Source organism: Trematomus bernacchii, unplaced genomic scaffold, assembly GCF_902827165.1.
Source record: "Trematomus bernacchii unplaced genomic scaffold, fTreBer1.1, whole genome shotgun sequence".
Taxonomy (NCBI): domain Eukaryota; kingdom Metazoa; phylum Chordata; class Actinopteri; order Perciformes; family Nototheniidae; genus Trematomus; species Trematomus bernacchii.
In genome coordinates this window covers 7,191,674-7,217,697 of record NW_022988043.1, presented here as the reverse complement: position 1 = coordinate 7,217,697, position 26,024 = coordinate 7,191,674, and the positions used below count along the sequence as shown (strand labels likewise).

The 26,024-nt window shown below is 40.3% G+C and overlaps 1 protein-coding gene and 1 long non-coding RNA gene across 2 annotated transcripts in view; both read right to left on the bottom strand.

Moving 5' to 3' along the window:
* grid2 (glutamate receptor, ionotropic, delta 2) overlaps positions 1-26,024 on the bottom strand; it is a 410,560-nt gene that overhangs the window by 302,473 nt on the left and 82,063 nt on the right. The window lies entirely within an intron of this gene.
* On the bottom strand, positions 6,685-6,972 carry LOC117473254. Its single transcript, XR_004555003.1, has 2 exons — positions 6,912-6,972; positions 6,685-6,819 (listed from the first exon to the last, which is right to left on the bottom strand). It is a non-coding gene; the product is annotated as an uncharacterized LOC117473254 (long non-coding RNA).

Genomic DNA, 26,024 nt, shown 5'->3' with positions numbered 1-26,024 from the left:
ATCACTATCTAACTGTGACATATGTCAAAAGCTGCAATTTCAACCTTTATGTATATATAATTGGAGACTTTCTAGAAGTTAGAGAACAGTCCATTATGTTTCTGTTGAGCACAAGTCAGCAAGGCACACAGCTAGCTCTTAATTGCAGAGCCCAGTACCGCCTATTATCTGTCATTGGCCCTCAACCTCTTGCAAGGAGAAAATGTGGAAACTTCCTGGTACTTACAAGTCAGGCGCATAGCATTAACGCAGCGCCCACACGGCAGCGTGCGTTGAAGCTTGCTGGCGGGCGTGTCTGAAGCTCGACCAACAACCAATCCCATGAATCTCCCGCCCCGGACACACAAGCACGCGGTTTGATTGGCTAGAGCTTGTACTGGCATATGATTTGATTGGCTGACACTTCAGTTGAAGCTTGAAAAGTTGAACTTTTCTCAACTTTTGAAGCGAGCAACAGAGGCAAAGCGCCACGACGGAACCACAATGCAGTTTGGCAAAGTGTGACGTCACCCCATTCAAAGTGAATGGGAAGCTGCGTTGAAGCTTCAACGCACGCCACCGTGTGGACGGGCCGTAAAGGTAGAGTACCAGCATCAAAAAGGTTCCTGCTTCTGGTTAATGTACTGTTTTAATGAACTGTAAAGGAGCAAAAGGAATATTGCTTTAATAAAATGTTCCTGTACTGTCCAGCAGAAAGGAAACCCTTAGAGCAGGGTAATTTTCTAAAGTAGGTTTTTTCAGCTCTGAAAACTGTTTATGCTAGCCTCACCATATAGGACACAGTCTCATTAAAACCCACTAGTAGTCACATGAAGGGAGGAACCATAAACAGCCTTAAATGTCATGTCGGATAGATACTGCATTATAAGATACCCGAGTGGAAAATCACAAATCAAACACTTCCTTAGTGATAATAACCATATAGCTCAATATTCACAGGGAAGCAGGTTGTCTACTCTTGACAGGATTATCAGAGGACAAGGCACTAAAGAGCAAGTCCACTGGTTCTGGTTCAAATTGAAGGTGTAGCTCAAGGACACTCACCAATAGGGCAAATGTGACAGTGCTTAGTTCCTCCTGCAAGTTTATAATTACCTCAACACCTGACGGAGCATGGGAACTCATATCTGTCAGCCTATTAGGACCTTTGTCATTATCTCCTCAACACATACTCTCCATCATACTGCCACCAGGGGCGGACTGGCCATCGGGACGTTCGGGACGAATCCCGATGGGCCGGTACTGAAGTGGGCCGGTCGGATAAGTCACTAGCACCCCGTCCCCGTCCCCCCGTCGACAATTTACTAGCGGTATTTACTTGCGGCACGGAGGTGGGCCGCTCGGATAAGTCACTAGCACGCCCTAGCGGTACCGAGGTGGGCCGGCAGTACCGAAGTGGGCCGGTCGAGAGTCCCGGGCTGATTTGTAGTCCCAGTCCGCCCCTGACTGCCACACACGTCCCTCAGCATAGTCATTACACTAAATGAATCTGTTTAGTTAGGCTTTATGTAAACTTTCGTGTACACGGTGAAGAGAGTACTTGTTTTAATGAGTCAACATTGTCTCACAAGTATAGTCCCAACCCACTATGTATCATTACATTTCTCTTTCACATACCAAACACAAAAACACTTCTTATTTCCAGCTTTATAGAGAAGGAGAAAAAACATCTAAGAACATTTGAAAAAGCTCTTTAGACTGTAAACCATAATTTGTTTAACTATGGAGGGCACAATACTAGCAGGCCATACAAAGTCCTGTAATATCATAGAATACTGTAATATTAAATTAAGTATAATATAACTTTCTATGATGTATACATTTCGATAAGCCATAAAGCTAAAGGTTGATGTAAGAATACATCACATTTTATGATGGACCCTTTTTGGTATTGTAGCTATTGTCAACTGAATTCTGGCAATCAAAAAGTATTTCACACTAATTGTACTATAATAATAATGAGGGTCATCATTTTGACACTAGGTTAGTAATTGCCGTTTTTGCCCACTTATAAGAAGACCTAGATTATAGGAAAATTACCCCCACCTTCCCTTTTCCAAAAGGAGCTCTAATCATTTTAGGGTGTGTGACACTATGGGTGTGCAATGACTTAAAATATAGCGAGCGCTTTAAATAACCGAAAGAACGAGATCGCGGATACAAGCGGCCGAGATGGGTTTTCTCCGCAGGGTGGCTGGCGTCTCCCTTAGGGATAAGGTGAGAAGTTCAGTCATCCGGGAGGGACTCGGAGTTGAACCGCTCCTCCTTCGCGTCGAAAGGAGCCAGTTGAGGTGGTTCGGGCACCAAGTAAGGATGCCACCTGGGCGCCTCCCTAGGGAGGTGTTCCAGGCACGTCCAGCTGAGAAGAGACCAAGGGGTAGACCTAGGACCAGGTGGAGGGATTATATCTCTTTGCTGGCCTGGGAGCTTCTTGGGATCCCCCAGTCAGAGCTGGTTGATGTGGCCAGGGAAAAGAAAGTTTGGGGCTCTCTGCTGGAACTGCTACCCCCGCGACCCGACCACGGATAAGCGGGAGAAGATGGATGGATGGATGGATGGATGGCTTTAAATAACAGGTCATTCGATTACATAAACAGTAAACATATGTTAAAACAAATGAAGCCTATATGGACATTTCAAATAATGGATATTAACCATCAACAACTGTTACATGCAGGTAACATTATTTTACTTAACCAGGACTGAGAAATAACTACACATTTGATTTTGAGCGATTTTAACTCTCACACACAGATAGTGAGGGAGAGTGTGTTGACCATATAATGACAGGTATATTAAGTGAAATGTAACATGATCCGGCTTTCACAAGTTCTTATTTCAGAAAAGTTATTATATGCAGGCCAAAGCAGTGTATATCCAGTTGCCTCAAAACCTTGAACAATGAAACACCAGAGAAACCCTACAAATTAAATAATAGCTAATGTTTATTAAAGTAATGCTTTGTAATAATCATCCTTTGGTTCACTAAAAACCTCTAGGGAGTCATTTGTTTTATGAGTGGAGCTGTTCTGGCTGGATAGGCTAGAAAATGACTTTGGCCCGAAATGGGATGGTATAAAGAGGCCAGGTAATTTAGAAGATTCTCAGAAGTATGTGTGTATTGTGTGTGTCTACATGTGTGTGTCCCTGCTAAATATGTTAAGGAGCTACTCAGGGAATTCACCAGTCAGATGTGTAAGTTATCGCATCCCCTTGTTGACCAGTTCAATCATCAGTGAGAAACTCTCATTCTAAATGGTCCCTGAATGAAATGAGATGTAAAGAATGACTCATTTGCTGTGCGTGAGTGGGTGCGTGCATGAGTGCATTCATAAGAGCGAGTGTGCGCCTAGTGGGCAAGACACAACAAAGGGTAGTGTGTATGGGTGAGTGCATGTATGCCACTTTGTCTCTGTGTTAAGGAAAACCAAAGCTGTGCCTGTTTACCAATGCATGAGGTCAGAACCCAGGGAGAGCAATCATCGGGCTCGTTCTTAGAGAACCAGCATCTCATCTCTATCGCCTGCTTGCTCTGCTTTCGCTCCCTGCTTTATCCCTCTCATTTCTCGGCTAAGCACACACTTATTACCTTTGAACCCCTTGGAAACTCGTTCAAATTTGCCTCATACCAAAACAAGATGCCTTTTTGTTAATAAACACATTCCCAACTGAACTTGCTTTTAAGGTTTGAAGATTTCTACACAATAATACATGTATAAAAAAAGATCAGAAGAGGGAATGATGACCTGTTCCTTACATTAGCACTAAGCAGTTTAAAGCAAATATTTAAATAAACATTTCATAATGTACGTATGTCTTAATAATTTGACATGTCTTTGTTTGCAAATAACCACTATATGAAAAGTAAAAACACAACATTGATAATTTTGGACAGATTAAACGGTTGAAATAGTTTTCAGTAATGTGGTGAAAGAAGTTTGAAATGTTGACTGATTCCTAACAGCTGGCCTGATCTGCGTCCATCACAATGCAAAGAGAATAATCTCATCATCTCCTCCACCAAGACACCTGACACTGTGACAGCCTCCTCAAAAACTATTCTCAGCCTCCTCACCAATCCATACCAATATCCAACTTTTATTAAAGCCCAGACGTTCTGAGTTTAAACATTTAAAAAACGATGTCTATTTGTTCTTTCCCTAGCAGAGCTAAATATGTAGGCACATAATGAATAGACTCAGACACTCTTCTGTAAAGTCCTTGAGTTACAAAGACTGTAGCAACTGTGAAGGGAAACCATTTTGAACTTTCCATGCTCTGAACCAGAAAAGTACCTTTATGTTCAGACGACCCTCTTCCAATTGTCCTTGCCAATTGATTTTCAATAGATGTGTACTCTCATGTAACATTACCGACACACATATACAAATATGGATAATTACCTTTCATTTGCTGCTGCCAGGGAAAGGAAGCACAAGTTCCCTAGCAGATGCTGAACTTATAGATCACAGAGCATCATGCAAAACAGTGTTGATCAACAGACACTCAAAATCACAAATGGTTTCAGCCATTATTTCAATATTCAAACAATGGCCATTACTCAGCAGGTACTGTAGTGCTGGGTAGTCACCAATTATGTATTGTTTGCTCAAGTAAAGGTTTATTGTAATGTGTGTTAAAAATACAACTAAATTATTGTTCTCAGTGATAATATCTGCTGTACAAAAAGGGGTACGTGGATAAAGAAATAATCTGACAATCAAAGTAAAGGCATGGAATGTTAAGAAGGAACAATGAAAATCAATAAAACAAAACACTGTGTTTAGGGATGTCCCGATCCGATCACGTGATCGGGGATCGGAGCCGATCACGTGATTTTCACGTGATCGGGGATCGGGAGAAAAAAATCGGGGATCGGATTTTTTTTTTTTTTTTTTTATAAAATATTTTTATACATTTTATTTAATGTTACAAAACAAAAATGACCATTTTCACGTCTTAAAGTCATCCTGAGGCCTTAGTTTTGGGTTAAAATTACACAACATCATGTATGTGTTGCTTCTTTTGGGCTTGTTTTCATAGACCTGGTTGCTTATTTCTCTCAAATCTGGCAACAGAGTGGGCGCAGTGTCTAATAGTAGCAGTAAGCTAACAAGAGGCTACGTTCAGCTGGTGACTCGGGAGTCGGGACAGAGAAAATGTCAGGAGTTTGGAAGTATTATAAAATTGAAAGCGAAGGCAGTGTAACAGCCAGATGCAATGTTTGCAAGGCGGAGGTTCCGCGTGGTGGAAAGAACAGAGCTACGTTCAACATGACCAATCTAATACAAACACCAACAACAACAACACGACGAGTACACAGCGGCCACTCAGGTAACGGCACTGAAACAACCGACACTTTCAGAGACTTTTAAAAGGAAAGAGAAACTACCCCAGAACAGCCAAGATAGCTGAATTCATCGCGTTGGATGACCAGCCGTTATCTGTTACCTTTTTTTTCCTCTTAATGCATTGCATAAAGATCGGATCGGGAAAAATCGGTATCGGCAGATTGTCAAAATCAAATGATCGGAATCGGATCGGGAGCAAAAAAAGGTGATCGGGACATCCCTAACTGTGTTGTATTTGTGTGAAAAGTGAAAAGATAAAGACAAAGGGATGCAGAGAAAGATCAAAGAGATATTTAACAATGGAACAGACTTGGATCACACACTCTCAAAACCATTGTCTAGCCTTTTGCTTAGAGGGGACCAGCGCCATATAGAGAGAGAGTTATGACAACGGAAGTCCAAAATGCTTGATCGTCACGTGGTTCAGGGAGAATCAATAGTTCCCCGGAAGTTTGTGGCGGGACATATGAATGCATGATTACCGGAGATAGAACTACGATTTTTGGTAATAAGTAGTGAATAAAGGTTTTGATTTGCAATATTTATACAACATACCGATATGTGTATGTATTTACATCAATATGTTTTAAAAATAAAATAGAATCTGCTAATATTTATGGGTAATATTAGGAATAGTGTGAACAGCTAGTTTACTTGTTGACATATACATGTTAGGCTAACGTTGCCTTGGTTAAAGAGCCTGTTGCTGTTGTGTATTGCTTTGAATTATTTAAAACTAATATTATCTTCTTAAACAGGTATGGTAGTCAGGAGCATCACTTCCTAATGTTTATTGATATATTTAGAGGGAGAGGATGGCAAGGAATGCTTCAAAATTTAGATTAGATTAATTTCTACCATTTTTTAAATTCATGGTGGTTTCAGTAATCCCATGGTACTTGAGGACATAAGTAATCTAAATGACTAATGTAATCTTTATGACTTTCAGAAAGGACAGGAGACCAACAGGTGACTATCAAAGGACTAGCGGCAGCATGATTATGACGTTAAATGTGTTGTTTTAGGAACATCCATTGTAAATACATGGAATTCAATAAACATTGAATAGCATGTCATGCAGTTTGTCTGTGCCTTTTCCTCCGTGTTGTCCTGGCATATAGTCTGCCCCATGGTTTGCTGTGCTGCCTGGGGATGCTCCAATCGCTCAGAGAAAGGAGTAAGAATGAGAATGTACGGCTTCCCCACTGACACAGAGAGGAGGACAAAATGGCTAGCTCAAGTCAGCAGGAGCAATTTAACCATCAAAACAGACAACCGCAACAAAATATGTGAGGTAATCATATTTTTCACAAAACGAAGACCACACCATTGGGAAGCTTAATGTCTGTTTAATAAAAATAAGGAACAGGGAGAGGCTTGCAAAACTCTGGGAGTTGAGACTCAGGTGCAGGGTGAGGGTCTCATTGCAGGTCTTCAGGCTCCATTGAATCCCCCTGGGGTTCTTGTGCTGAAAGAGGGAGACAAAGACAGGAGAAAGGGTTAGATACATCTATATAGCAACCTATAGGATGGGAAATTGCTGACCTATTTTAAACTTACCTTGTGTTTTCACTCTCACTTAAGTCCCTCTCCCTTTGCCATCAATCCAAAATCAGCTGAGCTGCAACATAATACAGACAGGTAATAATCAACAGAATCACAAGGACATTATATGGCTTTGCTAAAAACACTCACCCATAAGTTACGTTTTTGTTTACTGTTTGGAAGTCTCAAATATGCACTCTAAATCCATATCAATAGCGATGTATCACAAAAATAGCTCTCATCCTTATTATTGTGTAACGTTAACTATATTATACTAGCTTGAACTCCAAAATGGATATCCTCATTTCACCAACTCCACCCACTACAATCACACGCCCCAATGTTATATTTAACTAATATTTAACTCCCTCCACCCCGGATAAAAGCACGTTAAGAAGCCCTTTTTCTCTAATTCCACAACGTTGGATTGCAATAACATTAGGAGAATGGATTAATAGGCTGTTCATGGTTAACGTGTGTTGCTAACTTTATCCGGTATCCTAGCCTAATCTGTTATCTGTAAACGTTCCCTAAATCTACTGATTTAGGGATAATCCACTAACATCCTTTAATACACATGTTCATTTGACTCAGATCTGCTGATAATATCCGCAATATAAATCTTTAAACGTCTTCTTACCTTTAAAAGTCCATCACGAGCGGTCTATTATGCTGCAACTCTACTGTGCTGCAGCTGGCCGCAGATCGTCAATAGTTCCCCGGAAGTCAGCGGCAAGCTAACTTCCGGGCAACTATTAAGGGCTCCACGATCCGCCATTGCTGTAAAAAAACTGGTCCATTGGAGTGAACGGAGATGTCGTAACTCTTCTATCTATACAGTATGGTGCTGGAGGGGACCCCTCTAAGTTGAAAACTAGTCCTGTATTAGGTATATCTTAGGCATCATAAATAGTACACACAATGTACTGTATGTCACACAAGCCTCTGTGTTCTCATAATAGCATGTGCACATGAGGTTGAACAACAATAGGATTTTCTAGCATAGGGATGAGAACAGACATAAGCCCTCTCCATGAGATCTCTGAGAGAATGAGTTCATTGTCATGTTGGCAATTATGCATGTGTGTGTGTGTGTTTTCATGGTCTCATGTCTGCTTATGTGTGCCTCCTAAAGTGATGTTGTGGCCGAGATCTCATAGTAGAGGCTGCAGAGGCTGTTGCCATGGTTTTAGTTTCTGAAGGCTGTTGTTTCAACAGAGGAAGGGAAATAAACACTGTATAGAGTGACTCATCCTGACAGCAGCCCTATTCCTGGTAAAGTCACGCAGCAGGACATGAATGTTTGTGTATGTAACTGTGTATGCATGTGGTCCTGGATCTCCTCTATACCTGGTGTTGAAGCTTTGACCGTGTCTATCTCTATAAATGACTGTGTTTCTACATGTGCTATGCGTGTTTCCCCATGTGTGTCTGTTTCTCTGTCAGCCCACCATGTAGACATCTCAGATAAAAGAAGATCACAAAGCATAGAAGACAAAAAAATCTGAAATGACAGTAAGGAAGAATGGGAGTGAAAATGCAGGGTAACAGATGAACAAGGGAGGAGGAAAGATACATCAAGGGAGAAGGAAACAGAGGGGAAGGGACATAGAGAGGTAAAAGAGGAAAAACAGATAAAGAAAGAAGGACAGACACAAAGAACAAAGGAAAACAAATGTAGCTTAAAGACTGACACAGAAAGAAAAGGAGCAAACAAAAGGGAATGGTAGAGCAGGAGGTAACAGCTCTCTGCTCACTGGCCCTGATGGGCACAACAACACATACAGCAACAGTGCTAAAACAGTGAATCACAAAGAGCAAGCTGCCAAACCTGACAACCTGCAGGGCATTATCTGGAACAGAGTGCAACCTGGCAAACAGAGGGCAAACGATGGATGCATAATCCAAGTGTAAGACAAAACAAGCAGTTGATACCCAGCCAAGAGTATGCCATTTGTACTGCACTGACCTAAAGGGTTCAGGCCTACACGTTGGCTCAGTGATCATCAGAATAACTTCTTCAACCAGCGTTCTTGAATTGTGAGCAATACAACTGAATAAATGTATAATCATCTGCCCCCAGTGAAAATAAGCGTGAGCAAATTAATAGATAGTATAATTATTAATAACCTTATTGAAAATATTATACATATGATTTTTCAAGTTCTACTTACAGTAAAGGTCCCCTATTATACTGTTTTTCATCAATATATTATAGGTCCCAGATATATACAAAACATGTCTCTGAAGTGTTTGGCTCCAAACACCAAACAGATCGTGCAGTGTAGCATCCCATAATCCCCTCTGTTTCAGCCCTGTTTCAAAAGTGCTGATTCTCTGTCTGTTACTTTAGATGAAAATAAGGAGCCACTCCCCACGCCCCTCTGAGAGATATTTGGTTAAAAAGAACACAATGGTGCTCTAGGAGGAGATTCAGGTGATAGGGGGTGTTACCTTGGTTGGTTATTGGCTAATGGTTACACAAGCCAAAACATCGCTATGACATCATAAAGTGGCCAAAATCTGATCAGCTCATTTTCAGACAGGTTTTTATATAAATGGATCAGGACAAAAAGTGAGCGAATATTTTTTCCTGAAGCTTTCAGAATCTCTTACACAGAGGGGACACATGTTGATGTATAAAAGACATGAAAAAGTGGATTTTCATAATAGGTGACCTTTAACATAAAAATCACACATTCAAAAATAATCAAAAAAGACGTTTTAATCTTATACACCAACAAATATCCTCTGAAACCCCCTGGGACACAATAACTCCCAATCTGATGATGATGATGATGATGATGATGATGATGATGATGATGATGATGATGATGATGATGATGATGATGATGATGATGATGATGATGATAATGATATGTGCTAGGCCAGCATAGACCAGCATAGAGATGTGCCCTTGACAGAGCATTGAGATTGAACTACTGACTTGCTGACAGAGAGGTACCAACACAGAGGTGTGCTGGTGTAGCCTTTTCCAACCATTATGCAGAACAAGAGCCCCAGTGGACAGGAGGGATTGTACAGCCTCTGCCAAGAAGAGGCCAAAATGTGGCAGCCTTGTATAGGGCGAGTGCAGTACAGCGAGAAGGAGGAGAGCAGTATCTCCACAAGGTATAAACAGCTTAACCTCTGCCAGGAGAATGCTGCTGTGTGTGCCAATGTAACACAGGTTAAGGGTATAGAGACATGGATTCCAGGGAGGTGAAAACCTCTCTGCATTTATCTGTAGCTACTGTTAAGATGTCAAAGGACAGAGGAAAACAGAGTTGGCACCTCTGTGAGTTCCTCCCTTGCAGGGGCTGATCTGTTTGCCTGCAGGTAGAGCTCAGTACTGTGAGGGGACAGGATGCTGCAGGACTAAAGTGGAGATCATACTCTGGACTGCTTCTTTCTGCGATAAGCCATAATGTTCTGGTATCAAAACACATTCAATTCAAGGAAGAAGATACTTTAATGGTGCCAATGTACAAAGATTATAACCTATAATTTACAATATTAAATTATCATACATTATCAAACTGGTCTAGTGTTAAGTGAATGTAAAATATCTGATTAAATGCAACAGATCTACAAGCTACTTGCCCACAGTGTCACAGTGCCCACAGTGTCACAACACTATGGTATCACAATCTGACAGAAACTGAACTGGGCAAAAAGAGCATTCCCTTTCAGAGTTGGCCTTTCTGCTGTGAGGATCTGCCAACTGCATGGAGGAAGAGAATTCAACATTTAAATATCACAATGTGCAGCTCTTCCTGGGAGACTTAAATGCTGCAGTATGAAGAAAATGTAAAGAATAAAGCGGGCTATAAAAACTCAGAGACCACCAGGTCTTGAGGTAAAGTCTTTAAACTGTTCAAATAGTTTAAAACAAATGAAGATAAGATTACATTTGTCTGAAAGAGCTTTATTGGCATATAAACGCATTGTGTCTTTAAGCTTTACCGAATAATACCAATAGAATAAACAGGGAAATAGAGAAAGATCTAGGAAGAGGGATAGACCCCTGTGAGGAAAATATTTCAAGCAAGTTTACTTATGATTAGAAGGTGGCATGAATAGGGGCTCTGTCAGGCAAATGTAGTTAACCATCTGTAAAAAATGGAGGGAGGGAAAATTGGGACAGAGAGATGGAGTACAAGTGTGAATACGTCATAAATCAATACCCGTGTTAATATGTGAATCGATGCCAGCATGCTACTAAACACTGCACTAAGAGAGACTAGGTGGTGAGGAAATGCTATTTTTCTGGCAGAATCAGTGAATAGACACAGTTTTTCTGTACCAGCCTGGAATTAAAAGCATACTCAGTGTTTCATTTTACCAAGCCAGCATTGACAAAGGAAACTGAGGGTCAGATGAACAAAGCCTTTTCCAATGTGGTTCAAAAGCCTGTCGTCTAAAGTGCACACTGCATGATATCAAAAAAGCGTACCTCTCTTCTTAATGGAGGATAAGAACCTGTGTTCAAGTAAATGTTGAAGGAAAACTAAAAAAAGTGCCTCAAAAGATTAGGTGCGCGATTATAAAAGCAGCTTAGTAGAAAAGGAGATCAGTAATAATGAATATTAAAATCCACTAATACTCTTACACTGAAAAGTTCAATGTAGACGTGTAAAACATTACGTTTCCAAAAGCTCCTCTCAAGAGACTGGAGCAAAAGAGTGTCTGCTGTTGTCTGTTGTTGACTTAAGATTACACTGACTATTGATGTTGTGGTTTGATGTCACTTATTTTTGTTTTACAGATTTTCTTAATTGATGTCATTCACAAATGTGACTTGGTTTTAAAATGATCTGCACACTTTAATCAACACCTCACTAACACAGATTAAATACAACTTGAATAATGTGTGTGGCAGGCAAAATGTTATTTCTTATTCTAAAATGTATTAAATTGAATAGTATTCATTGATAATGTGTCCATCTTTAAGGCAAATCAATACACATGGCACCTTCATAAGCCTTTTACACACAGACAAATACAAACACATGGCTGCAGTCCTGCTAATGACACAACAATGGACCTCTGTTTGTCAGAGAATATAAAAGAAAGTAAGGCAGGAATGTAACACTAGGAATATGTCCAGGGAGAAAATAAAACAACCACAGTTTGAAAGTCAAAAGTGGTCTAACTGATATCGATTTGTTATGGTGGGGGAAGCGTATCAGGAGGCAGTCGGGAGGAGAGCCGACAGGACGAGCGTCGCACACACAGAAAAGGAGGCATTGTGGGACTGAAAGGTAGTTTCATTGATATTGATTTGTCAATTAGCTAATGAGTTGAATGAGAAATGGGGGATTTATTAGGGAAGGCATAAAGAGTAGAAGCGCCCACTCTAGGGAAACATGGTAAGTGTAGGTGGGTGTGTGAGTGTGTCAGTATATCTAATTTTGTGTTTGTTTGTGTTGGTCTGGAATGTTCAGAGACAACCTGAATATGTGTGTAGCCCTGCAGTCATGTGTTTGCTGATGTGTGTTGTGGCCTACAAATCCCTGCACCTTTATTGATGGTCATTTGTCCATCTGACTGTCCATCTGTCCACTTCTCTCTGGCAGTTATTATGCCAGTCTAATGTGGAGGTCTTGAACCATTAGCAAACAAAACTGACCAATTCATGTCCTTGTGTTGAGATCCAAACACCACGGCAGCACAGTGTGTGTGTGAGAGAGTGTGAGTGAGTGAGTGAGTGAGTGAGTGAGTGAGTGAGTGAGTGAGTGAGTGAGTGAGTGAGTGAGTGAGAGAGTGAGAGAGTGAGTGAGTGAGTGAGTGAGTGTGTGTGTGTGTGTAGACCTGCATGTCTGCTCTGGGGCTCTATAAGGTCTCACCAAATGCACAAAGTGTGAAAAGTGGACCAACATTACTCTAAATCTCTATGATTGGAGATATTTATTTTAAATGTGGTGTAAATGTGGTTTGTTTCTATACTATCCTCTCCTTTCACAGTCATCCCCCTGACACAGGACCAGGGTGTCAGGTATGATGCAAGGCAGCTTTTATATCGGAGGGTTCTGACGACAGCAACTCTGGAAATGAAGATGTACCTGAGGTATCGGATGAAGAGGAGTTTGCTTTTGTGCCTTTTATGAATGAGATCATTTGAAAGCAGAACTAGAGAGTGAGAATAACGATATGAGTTTTGAGTGAGACGTTTAAGAGACCGTCCAAGTAGCAGTCTCAAGAGAAGTTTGCACTAATCAGGGATCCTCTCATAGTTATCTCAAATCCCTCAACTTTTGTACTATAAATGTTCAAGTACTTGTCTTGGCTCGGCAATCATTCCTGGCTCTGCAATCATTCCCAACCCAAAGTGTTACAAAAAGTATTAAGTAGACCCCCTTCTACTTTCTGTTTCTGTTCAGGTTACATCAGTGTCACAGTGTGTCTGTATCATTCTGGAGGCACTCTGTCTCTGCCTTTTACCCCTCACTACTTGTAATACTCCACTCATGCGTCCTCTTTCTCCTCTGCCTGAAATCAGAACAAATACATTTCAACAGCCTGTTTGCAATAAGTTGTAGACATTAAGCGGCAACCATGACGGAACAATCCAATCAGGACTCCTGGTATTGGTGTTTGATCTCTATGCTCTGAGCATCTGATACTGCTGACACACCCTGGCCCAATCTGTTCTTGCTGCATCTATCAAAACAAAGTTCTTCCTTCTGGTAATGCAACCATTCTGTTTTCTACTGAAACATCCAATCCTCAATTGATAAGTATTCATTATTATTATCATGGTTATATTAGTATTTACTTATTTGGAAGCACCAATATTGTAGCTTTTTTTCTGAGCATGTTTAATTATACCAATGTTGATGTATTTTTTGTATACATATGCATTGTGTATGTCTGTATATCTGGCCTTATAATCACAGACAATGTGACAGTTGGAAGAGGCAGTGAAGTACAGTATGGCACAATGCTCACTGGACACACACACACACACACACACACACACACACACACACACACACACATTATGTGTTAGAGATGCGAGTCATGCCAGTAAAGCATGATTTGAGTTGCAGTGATCCATGAGACTTTTGCAAATAGCAAATCAATGTGATAGTTATATACACAATCAGCTTCTTATCACAGCTCAACAGCATCACTGTCAGGTCAAAATGCATATTATGTTTTGCAGGCTAAAACTAATTATCACTATTCTGGATAATTAAATGTATAACCATGTTAAATGCACTGTTGATCTCATTAAGTCAATTGTAATCTTGCATTTAACAGGGCTGGATTTCTGATGTTGTACCAGTATCTGCAGAGATGTTGTGAACCTGTGTGTGCTATAACCCCTTACTCCTCAAGTGAAGCCGCTCAAAAGCAGGGTACAAAAATACATTTCAGTGAAGGAACATAAACCCTCCAAAGGCTAACGTAAAATGGAAGAAAGTAAATAAATTACTGAATTCAAAATATGAAATCAACAGCTGCTCTCATCTGATAACTAAAGTTTAAAACAAGCGTGGGTAAAAGCATCTGACTGCAACCAACATTCATATTACTACTGTTCATACTACACCACACAAGCACACATGCTACATGTGTTACCATGGTCACTTATGTACAGGTCACAACCTGAGGGCTCCACTGCACATAAATCAGCTTATTCTACTCCAATACATTTAAGTGATATTGTGGCAACTGGAAACACAGACACAATAACACAGTGGCCTCAGGGAATGGTTTGTAGAGCCCAGTATGTTTCATAAAACGTTTTCTAAGGCAGCTTAAATTGATTACAACTGTTGAAGGACACACATTCTCACAGGAATAGAATGCAAACACACGGCAGACAGTTATAATATATGACAAATATGATCTTACTCATACGAGCTAGACGATATGGCACAAAACGCACAGATTTAGATCCATCAAAGGCTACAAATGTACACATTGTAATGAAAAACCTGGATAGAAAATTGTGGAAACTCGTATAAATACAAGGTGTTGTGTGTTGTCAGCCACAGAATGGAGAAGCACATGCAGGATTTGGAATGAATACCTTCTTAACTTTGAAAGGATCCACACAAAATGTACTGAAGCTTGTTCAAAAACTGATATGTGCACTTGCATAGCACATACATTTATACTCAAGCAAACGCAACATATCTAAAGCATTGGTGTCACTTTGTTGTAGTTTTTCAGCAAATCCTACAGAAGACTTTTTGACAAAGAATGCCCCTGACATAGGGAAAAACACACACACACATCTTGACAGAGAGAGAAAGGGTGAAAGAGAGGGGGGGGGGAGAGAGTTTGTGTGCCATAAAGAAAATAAAAGATACCCGCAGAGAGGAGAGGAAAGAGGCAAAAGGAGGGTTGACATACATCTGGCAGTGAGGAAATTGAAGTGAGAAGTGATTGAAGCCACAATGGTATTGTTAACTCATAAATAACCATATCAAAACAAGTATACACGGAAAAATAAGGTTTAAAGTTTCTATTTAGCCTGGTTTGAAGCAGGCTATTGAATGAACGCTTGGTTACCTTTGTTTAGAGGAGGCAATAAGCAGGGAGTCATTTCCACTAATAAGGAATATGTGGTTAGCTTCATTTAGAAATGAAGCAGACAGCAAGCTAATGTTATGTAGCAAATAATCTCTCTGATGGAAACCAGGCTAAAGTATAAAACTCAAATAATCATTTTGAGTCAATCCAAAAACCAGTGAACTAACAAAGCTTGGGGACGGAGTATAGCTCTCCTGCTAGTTATCTTACATATTTTCCTTGATCATTTGATTCGAGACATGAAAATGTTTCAGAAACATGTTGTATCTATTGGCTGTGATACAGTTTATCAGTCTTCAGGATCAAAAAGATTAAACAAACCTGCAGGATAGTCTCATAACTCATATATAATGGCAGCGTGAGTTGAAGGCGTATTAGTCACTATTAAAACTAGATGATATGGACCTAATGAACTGGAAACCAGATCAGTTTGATTAGAGGAAAAACATGTGTCTAAGACTACAACATGCATATAAAACATGGTGTTGCCAAGGTAACACACCATTTAACAGACTTGTAGGTGTACTACTCATGGTGACTGTGGATTCTTGCTTTCTTAATTGTTTAACCAAGAAAGTGTAGGACTTGAGACAATTCCATCAATCGGTTTACTTATCACATGTAATCATACATATTTAATTCCAGTGAAATGTAATACTGCCAGCTTATTTTAAATTGTGCGTTAAAAACAGTTAAAAAATAATCAAAATTGTAATAAATACATGTGCATATGATTGATCTATTTAATGTAAATCTTCAATTTGAGATACCCAACAGCATCCACCTTGAAATGACACACACACACACACACACACACACACACACACACACACACACACACACACACACACACACACACACACGCACACACACACACCATGTTAACATTGATTGGCTCTGTGGGAACATTCCTGATGGAGGACAAATGGAATGATGGAAAGAGGAAATATAAAGATTTAAAAAGATAAAAAAGAAAAATATGTATTAAATAAACCAGCAACAAGGGGCTCTCCAGGGCTGCCATCATGACTTCTAACAATAATTGCCACAAGGGGTGAGGAAGAGAGAGAGTGAGAGGAAGAGGGGAACTGGGGATAAAAGATGAAAGGAATAAGTAAAGCAAAAATGAATAATGTCTGCAGAAAGGAAAAGGGAGAAAAAGTGGAATTGAAAGCAAGGACAAAAATGAAACAAATTTGATAATGATGATTACAAAGAGGAATAAGGGGGAAACAAAGAGGACGCGCAGGAAACAAACAGACAGAAGAATACAAATATGTACAATTGTAAGGGATGCTAAAGGAGACAAAAAATAAAGATGAGAGAAAATAAACATGGCAAAAGTGTGAGACTGATGTCTGTGCAAGGAGGGAAGGAAAGATTGAGAACCGTCTGTGTCTGGACCTTCGGTGATTCATGGGAATACTCAAGAGAAATGTAGTGCCACCCATTCTGCTAAATGTTCAACTGTGATCTTCAGTTACAGCTCCCTATATGAGAGTGTCTGACAGCTGGAGTGATTGAAATGTCATCAAAAATAATTCAACCTCCATTTCTTTCTGGCTCCCAAGACAAAAGAAGCTCAATGGGACTGAGGAAATGAGAGTGACAGAGAGGATCAGTGCCTGTATTGGAGAGATTAAGGCAAGTACACATCTTCTGCAAATACCTCACACAGTTAACTAAAGAAGAGGTTACCGCCTTTAAACCGCTGAATTAAGTCAGGAGACATCCTGGACCAAACCTTATTACATAACACTAACAACTCCATCATGGGACAAATCATGGAACATTCTGCATTTATTGACTAATCTGTCAGAATGTGCTAACACAGGCTACCTGTTCTTAACTCATTTAGTATTCTTCCTAACTGGTAATACTCTTCTTCTGAATGGATTAAGAGAGTGTCTTGATCTCTTCTTCACTCTTGGGAATATAAATTGGCACATTGCTTTCCTGAGAATAAAAATGTGCAACACTGCAGGTTTTTGTTTTGTTTTTTGTTGCCGTCAGCCATGTTGATCCCAATATAAGCACTATAAAAGACAGACTTTGATACTATGGCTACAACAGACCTATGACACCATTATGTTAGGATGACCAACAAGTCTTTGGCTAAATTAGCTAACTACAAATCAGAGTAATGACCACAGCAACAACCTCTTGACAAAAGTCATGGTTGTATTTTGAGCTCTGCAAGGTACTTTTGATCGATAAGGGTTATTGGTTTATTCATTGGTTTCAACGTACTACTGCTGCAAGTCATTTAAGGTAATCTGTTATGGAATGCCCTTTAAGTCAGACAGAGACCTATAATGAAAGGATTGGAAATATTAAATTTGATTCCGCTGTGAGCTTTCTCATTCTTCATGCCTGGCATTGGAAAATATTAAATGTAAACAAATATGTGTCTAGGGGGAGGATGGAACGGATCCGAGTAAATCAGCTTTTTATATTCATACATTTTCTGCAACTCTTGGGGTAATAGTTTGTTTTTTTCCTTTGGTGATTTGAATTCCACTTTACAGTCTGGCTTGTTGTGTTGTACGGTGTGCTGGGCTGAGCTGCTTAGTATTGTTTACTGTCTGTTTCAGAAGTCTAAGGTTTGAAAGGCACAGAGGCAGTGTCTGGAAATAGGAAGTCATGCTTCCTTATCCGGCAGCATTTGAATACACATGAGAGGGTATAGAGTAACATACAAACACATGCAGCCCCTTTACACATACATACTAAAAGAGGGGCGCTCACACATACACCATTAAAAAGACATGGACCCACATAGACATATCCAGAGGGTTGAACTCAAAGAAATAAATTAAGCAAACAACATGCACACAGGCTTTAATACCCACAATCTGATCACAGAGAAAGCTCTTTGGCCATTTGGATTTTCATGCCCGCCAACAACAAAATTATTCATAAATCAAAATATCTTTTACTGAATATTAATCTGACAAGCAGAGAAAAAGGAAGGGAGCAGAGGATGGATGTTCGCGCCGGGGATAGCTGGTGACACAGAATGAAGAAGTGGCAGAGAGAGGAAGGAAGGATGGATGGTGGCAGGAGGTAAAGGGACAAGGGGGAGCAAGGGCACAGAGAGCCACAGGCCAGACGGACAATGAATGAGAAATCAAGAGTGAGAACGAAATACAGAGTGAGAGGAAGCGAAATATTGGCTTTCAGTCACACACGAACACACACACACAGCCACACACAGACACACACGCACACAGTGGCCTTATTGTGTTTTAATGCAGTTTAATGGGGCCCATTCTGCAGGCTTTGGGGGAGTGCGACCAATTCATTGCTATGCAGTACACACATCTTTCTGAGCTGAAGCACAGAATTGAGAATGAGACAGTGAGGGCAAGAAGAGAGACAGACAGAGGGACGGACCGAGACAGAGGGAGAGACTGAGGGATAGAGAGGGAGAGCAAGAGAGGATATGGTGTCACTTTTTTTTACCAAACCTTGTTGTGAACTTCACTTTCTCTTTTCTGTCATTTGGCCTTTATTACTCAACCAAAGCTCTTCGTGTTTCTGCTTGAAAGACCATATTAGGGTTTTTGCATGTTTTATCACACCTACTTATATTTATACGTGCTTTCCATTACTTCTGATCCATTTTCTGAAGAATTCTATAGCTTTAATTTCAGCAAAGGCTTTGCATTCTGATGGAACTCTTGAGGCTTCACAACTCTTTGCATGTCTGAGCTGTGAATACTTATGTGTTAAACATTGAAGGGTAAACACTGCTGGGATATCTGTTCTGTACTATCACTGTGTAGCAACCGGATGAAGGCAGCAAGTATTGTGATGGTTTTCCTGAACTCTTTCCTCCTGACCATATACTCAACTCACCATCACTCCAGGCCAGCAGGCAAAGAACCTGAGTCAAAATGATCAACACTGTGTGTGGCACCGTGCCCTGCCAACAAACACAGAGAGGAAGTGTTTGGGCAGCAAATGTATGAATCACAGCTCTTGGTTGACTTGCAAGTTGCAAGGATTAGATGCTTATGATTGGATGATCACATTCCAGCAATGAGGTGGAAAAGATCTTAATGCCCTCTATGCTTCCTACACAGAATTGTTTGAGAATCAAACAAGGGTCCCATCCTTCAGTAGGTAAATGTGTCTGTATAACACCTGTTTTTGTCTCTAGTCGGACAGCATGGAATTAAACTGTCACTATGGTTTCCCATTGGTCGAAAAGTATTGAATGTTTACCTTCCCTACAGTGTGGCGGAATTATGTTGCAGAGTGAGGTCTCCACTATCCTCATCATGTCAATATTTTACAAATGCATTTACTTAACACTAGAACCGCCAACGGGGTCAATTTGACCCCGAGCTGTTTTATATTTGATGTAACTTTTTTTCAATAAAATATTAAAGTCTCCCAGTCCGTGACTTTTCCTGAAAGTGTGTAATGTACCACCCTCTGTTGTTAAAAATTGTCAATATGAAGTCAGATTGAAGAAATCACCCAAAAAATTGCCATTTATACCTATTTCCGCCAAGCGGGTCATATTGACCCCCACCCCTTTTCATATAAACATGACGTGTTGATATAGCAACGCCTTTTGTCTACTGCGGTTCCTCCTTATAGATTGAGAGATAGATTGAGAGAGAGAGAGAGATAGATGGATAGTATATTGATAGATAGTTATAGATAGAGAGAGAGAGAGAGAGATGAGAGAGAGAGGAGAGAGAGAGAGAGAGAGAGAGAGAGAGAGAGAGAGAGAGAGAGAGAGAGAGAGAGAGAGAAGGAGAGAGAGAGATAGAGACAGTCTGTAGTGAAGGAGTGTGCTCCCGCTCACGGGAGACTGCTCGCGCTGCGCTCCGCAGCAAACAGCTGTGGGGCGAGTTGAAAGTACGTTATGCTGGCAGCGGTGTCTAAATAATGCTTCCGGCCCAGCGGGCCATTTATAATGTCGAGCCCTGAGAGTCCACAGATTCTATTGGTATACGTTTCATCCCTGTGCGATCAAAACTCTCTGTTCAATAAAAGAACATTTTACCTTGAAAATCAATGCATTCTAATAGCGGGTCAATTTGACCCAGGTGGCGGTTTTAGGTATAAAAAATCTCTGGCGGTTCTAGTGTTAAACATCACACTTTGAGCGATACATTTCTTGGCTGCTTCTTTGTTTCCCTAGCAGCGCCAACTGTCTTGAGAAGGATTAGTAAAGTGTCAAAGAAAAATGTATTGGAGGCAAACAATGTGCTATTGTTGCCTAGATGGTATTTGTTAGTTTCATGTTATACCATCTCTTTGGATCCAACCCCAGAGAGCTCAGACAGTGCCAGCTAGAAAGACATCCCCCCCCCCTCACCTCTCACAATCGCCATACAACCAATCTATATGTATTCAATGTAGCAAGTCATACAAAGGTATACCAAGTGCTGAATATTGGGAGTTTAAAAATGTGATCCATGTGAATATAAAGTGTAGGGCATTGGTTGCCTTCACTTTGCAAAACACCACCCTACTGAAACCAAAGAGTGTAAAGGTAAGGTAGATCGTATTGATAAGTTGTGTAAATAACATGCAAGGGTTTTATTGTGGCTTCTATTGTTTCAGACTGTGATGCTACTCGTTTCAAAGATGTAGCTGCTATTAGTTGTGTGACAGCCATTATTAATGTTGGTTTGAAATGTATTAGCCAATGTCATGTTTTTTCTCATGGCTGTGTGACTAACATTTTACCGCTGCATGGTTCACCTGGTTTGACATGATACAATTCCATTTTGCTGTTGCATTACTGTTTAAAGCACGTTTGGGCAACTTGAGAAATCAAAGGCTACTTTTTTACGATCTGGGATAGTGCAACAGTGGTTTCTGTCTGCCTTGTTGGATAAGTCAGCATACACACTCATTGCTAGAGTCTGCAGGTCCTCAAATACCAAATGAATGAACTGGAAAAGGTGACTGGCATCCTCTAAGGACAGACTACACTAAAGCATTCTGTGGGTGCAAAATATCCCACCAACATTAAGTGGTTGTGGTCTCTGCAGGACAATGATAAAATATGAATGCATTAGTGTCTACACAGGATTGTTTCACACCAAAATGTTTTCAAGTTGCCTTTTAAGACGGTTACATCGGCCACAATTCTCCCAAAGGAAATGTGTGATAAAGTCATAGCTTGATGGATGCCAAGAACATGTGCATACACAGAGAAACCGGAAAGCCATTAGTGTCCCAGACAACACATGAGAATGCTCTAACCACTGTGGTCCCATGATAATACACTGCAAACAGTCTTCATATCCCCAGCTCTCCGAAGTCACTCTTAACTGCTCCCCCGATCCTTCCTCCGAGCTGCTATACTTGTTTGCTCCTTTGTCCACCCACTCACTTCTCCAGGTACTTCTCACACCTTGGAAAGCTCTCTCCTCCTCCCTCTCTCTCAAAGCTCCCGCATCACTTTCCCAGCCCCCCTTGCCAAGGAAAAACGACATAAGGGCTCATCGCCAACCTTTTGGGGCATCCTTCTCGCCTATCCTTTTTAATCTATCCATCTTTGTTCACTCCTTGATCCTGTTACCAATCCCTGTAAACTTTATTTATTTATTTTATTTATTTAATCGTTTATTTGAAGAGGGACAGTGCACATTGATGAACATTTAAAACAAATAATGCTTTAAAAACGTAAACATGCCGGATTTTAGCTTTGAGCTAGTTTCCATCCGTAGTCCCTCACATACAACATTTAAGAACATGACATTTATATACATAGCAAAAATAAATACGATATGCAGAAAGAGCATGAGCATCATATAAGCATTTACCACATGGCAGTACAATGTAGCAGCTACGAAATATAAAGTGCAGGAGAAGATAAAAGAGCTACATAAAGTGCAGGAGAAGATAAAAGGGCTACATAAAGTGCAAGAGGAGATGCCCCTGTATTGAAGTGCATCTAGCGGTGATTGCACGTTAAAACTAACATATATCTCACTGCTAATCTTTGTACAGTTTACATTTGTACAATGACTATAAATTATACTGACCTTTTTCCCTATGCACTCTGATCTGTGTTGTAGCATATTGCTTGTGCATATTTAATAATGAATCATGAATTATATACGGAAATGTTACCTTTAATCAAATATGTTAAATATAACTTTAACAAGGTGGGGCACTGTTCTTCTTTACTGTTCTTAGCTCTCAGGATATATTTGTCAGCTTTAAGCATTTGTTAGATTTTTTTTCGACTCTTCTCCTTCTTTCTCTTGGCTAAGTTCCCTTATCTTACTGTTCCAGCAACTGAGAATTATTCATGAGGCAACACTCATGAATTCACATTTCAAAACCAACTGGCAGTACAAGTCATCTCAAACCTCGCTGTCCTTACCCCCCCACTTGTTGCCCCTTTTCCTCATGCCTTGTCATGTCTTTTCTGGCCTCTCGCCTACTCTCTCTTCTCTACCTGTCAATCCCCCTATCCTGCCTCTTTCATTTTCTCTTCCTCTATTCTACCCATCTGCTCATCTTCTTTCGCTTTGTCTCCTCTTTTCTTGTCTCAGGAAGAAAGCATCCTCATCCCCCTCTTCTTTTCACCACCCACCTTCTATACCCTCTGAACCCTTTGTTATTTTGTTATTTCACTTTCTCTCTCTGACTCTCAGAAGACCTTCCAGCTAAAAGGTGTGAAGGAGGAACTAAGTGCTTTCTCCTGTCTATAAACAATGTCCTTTATGCCTGCATGGCTCTGGGACTGCCTGGCTGTGGGAGGCAAAGAAGGGAAATGTCTGCAGAGATTTATCAATTGCTCAATCTCTTCAACTCTAATTTTCTTGCACTCTCTCTTTCCACGTTGTCACCCTCAAGTGAAATGATGGCCAGCAGATTTAAGAACAAAAGGAGGGTTCAGTGAGACAGGAGTATAATGGGTAGAGGATGAAGGGACAACAGTAAACGTAAATAAAGTCATTTATTGTTTTTATAAATTATAACAAAAATACATTTAAGCATGAAAAATGTTTGATCTTATGCAATTATGTCAAATGGCTGGTCTACTATTTAATAATTGGGATTTACACTGTGTAAGCTAGGAGGTAATAACCATCGTACTGGTAAGGAGAAGGACTTGTACCTCTCAATGAAAGTAACAATTTCCTGAATATTTTTTTCTGGGCAACAGACTGACGCTGCAGGACTAAGTCAGCAACGTTAAATACAGTATGAAGACATCAAGGACTTTTTTCAAGTTAAAGGGATCCCCTGAAGTCTGCTCCGGGCATACTGAAAGCTTGGACCTTGAAATTAAAGATGGCTGTTAAAGAATTGAAGGAAAAAAACATAATAAAACAGAGAAAACATTTAAACAGCAATTTAACTAAAAGTTGAATGTATTTTGGGTCTTGGAGCATGAAAGTCAGAGCTAAAACCGTTCAGAGCAAAATAAGAGAAAAGACCAGTTATCTACGGCAAAAATTTGACTTCACTTAAAAATAGTTATTATTTATAATATTATTATAACATAATTTGTTAGATATTTAAGGGGTTTCCACATAATGTGGGTTGTGTTGAGTGGGGCGCTGACTTTTCAATCATTATTAATGTTTTCATCCAGAAATGCACCAAGTGCAGCAGTAAGAGACCGTTTAGGAGTCTAACAGCTCTCATAAAGCCACAGTCCCTCTTCGGCTTAACCTCCCCCAATGTTCTCCCCCCAAACAACAGAGGGCCTTATCTTGTTTTACCATGCATCTCACTTGTTTTATTTTATCCCCCCGCATCTGTATATTTCTCTTCTTATCTATCTCGTAGTGTGCTTGAATGAGGCTGGTGCCACAGCTTTGGCTCTTTTAAGCATTTATGCTTCTCATGGTTTTCCTGTAAGAACAGGAGAAATATATTTGATAACCCTCTCATCTACTCATTTGTTCTACTTCTCTTTCAACCAGTGTCATCCAGGTGATTTACACATCTCACCCATTTGTCAAGGAGAAAAGGTAGCTTGAGATCTATGGTTACTCAATGGTCTGACTGACAGCCTGTCAACTGGGCGTCAACCATCTGCCAAAGAGAAGCCTGTAATCATTGACCACCCCCCCCCAGTGATAGATGAAATGTCTGAGTAGACTCATACTTACAAACTAGACTCAACTCATAGAAGCTATACAGAAAAGATAAGTGATTATAAATAGTCCCCCTGTTTTGTTAATGTAATATTTCTGATATTTCTTTAATATTACTATTGTTTTCATCATGCTAATAAAGCCTCATGAATTTGGATTGACTTTAAAAGTAAAAGTGAACTGAGTGGAACTGAGTGGAAACACACAGACACCTACAAATGGAAGTAGCATAAGGTCGTTTCAGCAAGCTTTTTCAGCTTGAACTTCAATATAACTTCTTATCATCCTATAATAAATCAAAGAAACGTTATCAAACATCATGTTCCACCTGCTGTTTCACTCCCTTAAAGAGAGAGAAAAATATCCCTATGGCGTGAATATAGGGAAAGGGCTATAAACATGTGCATGTGCAAACATACAAACTAACAAGGTCAAGCACAACAGAGGAATTGTTTTCTTTGTCCCTGAACACAAAGGATGTTTTCGCACTGTTAGAACAGAGGCCTGTACTACGAAGCTGGATTTTCGCTTAGCCGGCTAACTTCAGGGAAATCTCGGGCTTTCCGGTCCTACGACGCTGGTTCTATTTTTAGCAGGCTAGATTTCCATGGTAACTTATGCTGAGCGGCAAACCTGCTCCGGAGCATGTTAGGTGGCAGGCTAAGAGATCAACTCAGTGACAGCACCGCCTGCTGACCAATCAGAGCTCCGTGTGCGGAGTTTAAAGCGATCAATTCATATTACAGGATAGAGGAAATACAGAAAAACTGCCGTTGCAGGAAAGACGGCCGGCAAAAATCAACTGACTGTGTGAACGTGAAAATGAATAGAATATCCCCTCCCATCTTCAGAGCAATCTGACTATTATAATATTAGCGTTAAGAAAGCTTACTTAAATATCTGCCACGACATAAGTAACCGGATCAGAGTAACATTAAGTACAGTCACTGTGAGTGCAGACGTCGATGTGTCCCATTATCATTCATATCATATCACATCATAATGTATCATATATTTCCTTATTTGAGTCAGCTTCTTGAGCCGTATCTGGCCGTGCAACACTCACAGTGTCACATACTGTATGCAGAAGTATTATTTTAAGCAACACATTAAGTTGATGAAACACTCGAGTCAAATTCTCCTAATTAAAGTCAGATCCACTCGTGTCTTGGACGGGGCAGTGATTTCATAAACCTGTTAATGTACGCATTCAAACACTTTTTCTTTTACCAGCTTTATTCACCTTGCAGGTGCAGCTATGTGGCTTTTATCCTGGATAAAGTGTTTAAGGATGTTTAAAGTTTAACTTCTTCATATTTGACTAATATTAAAGTTCACTTTTCATTCAGGAAGTATGACGCTGCGCTGTCAGTACGCTTGTCCGTGTTTGAGATTGGTCGAATGCTCCAAATACCACCCCTTTCATGTGAACGCGCACCTAACTAGATAGGACACGGCTGGCTTGAGCGATCCACTTGATAACCAGCGT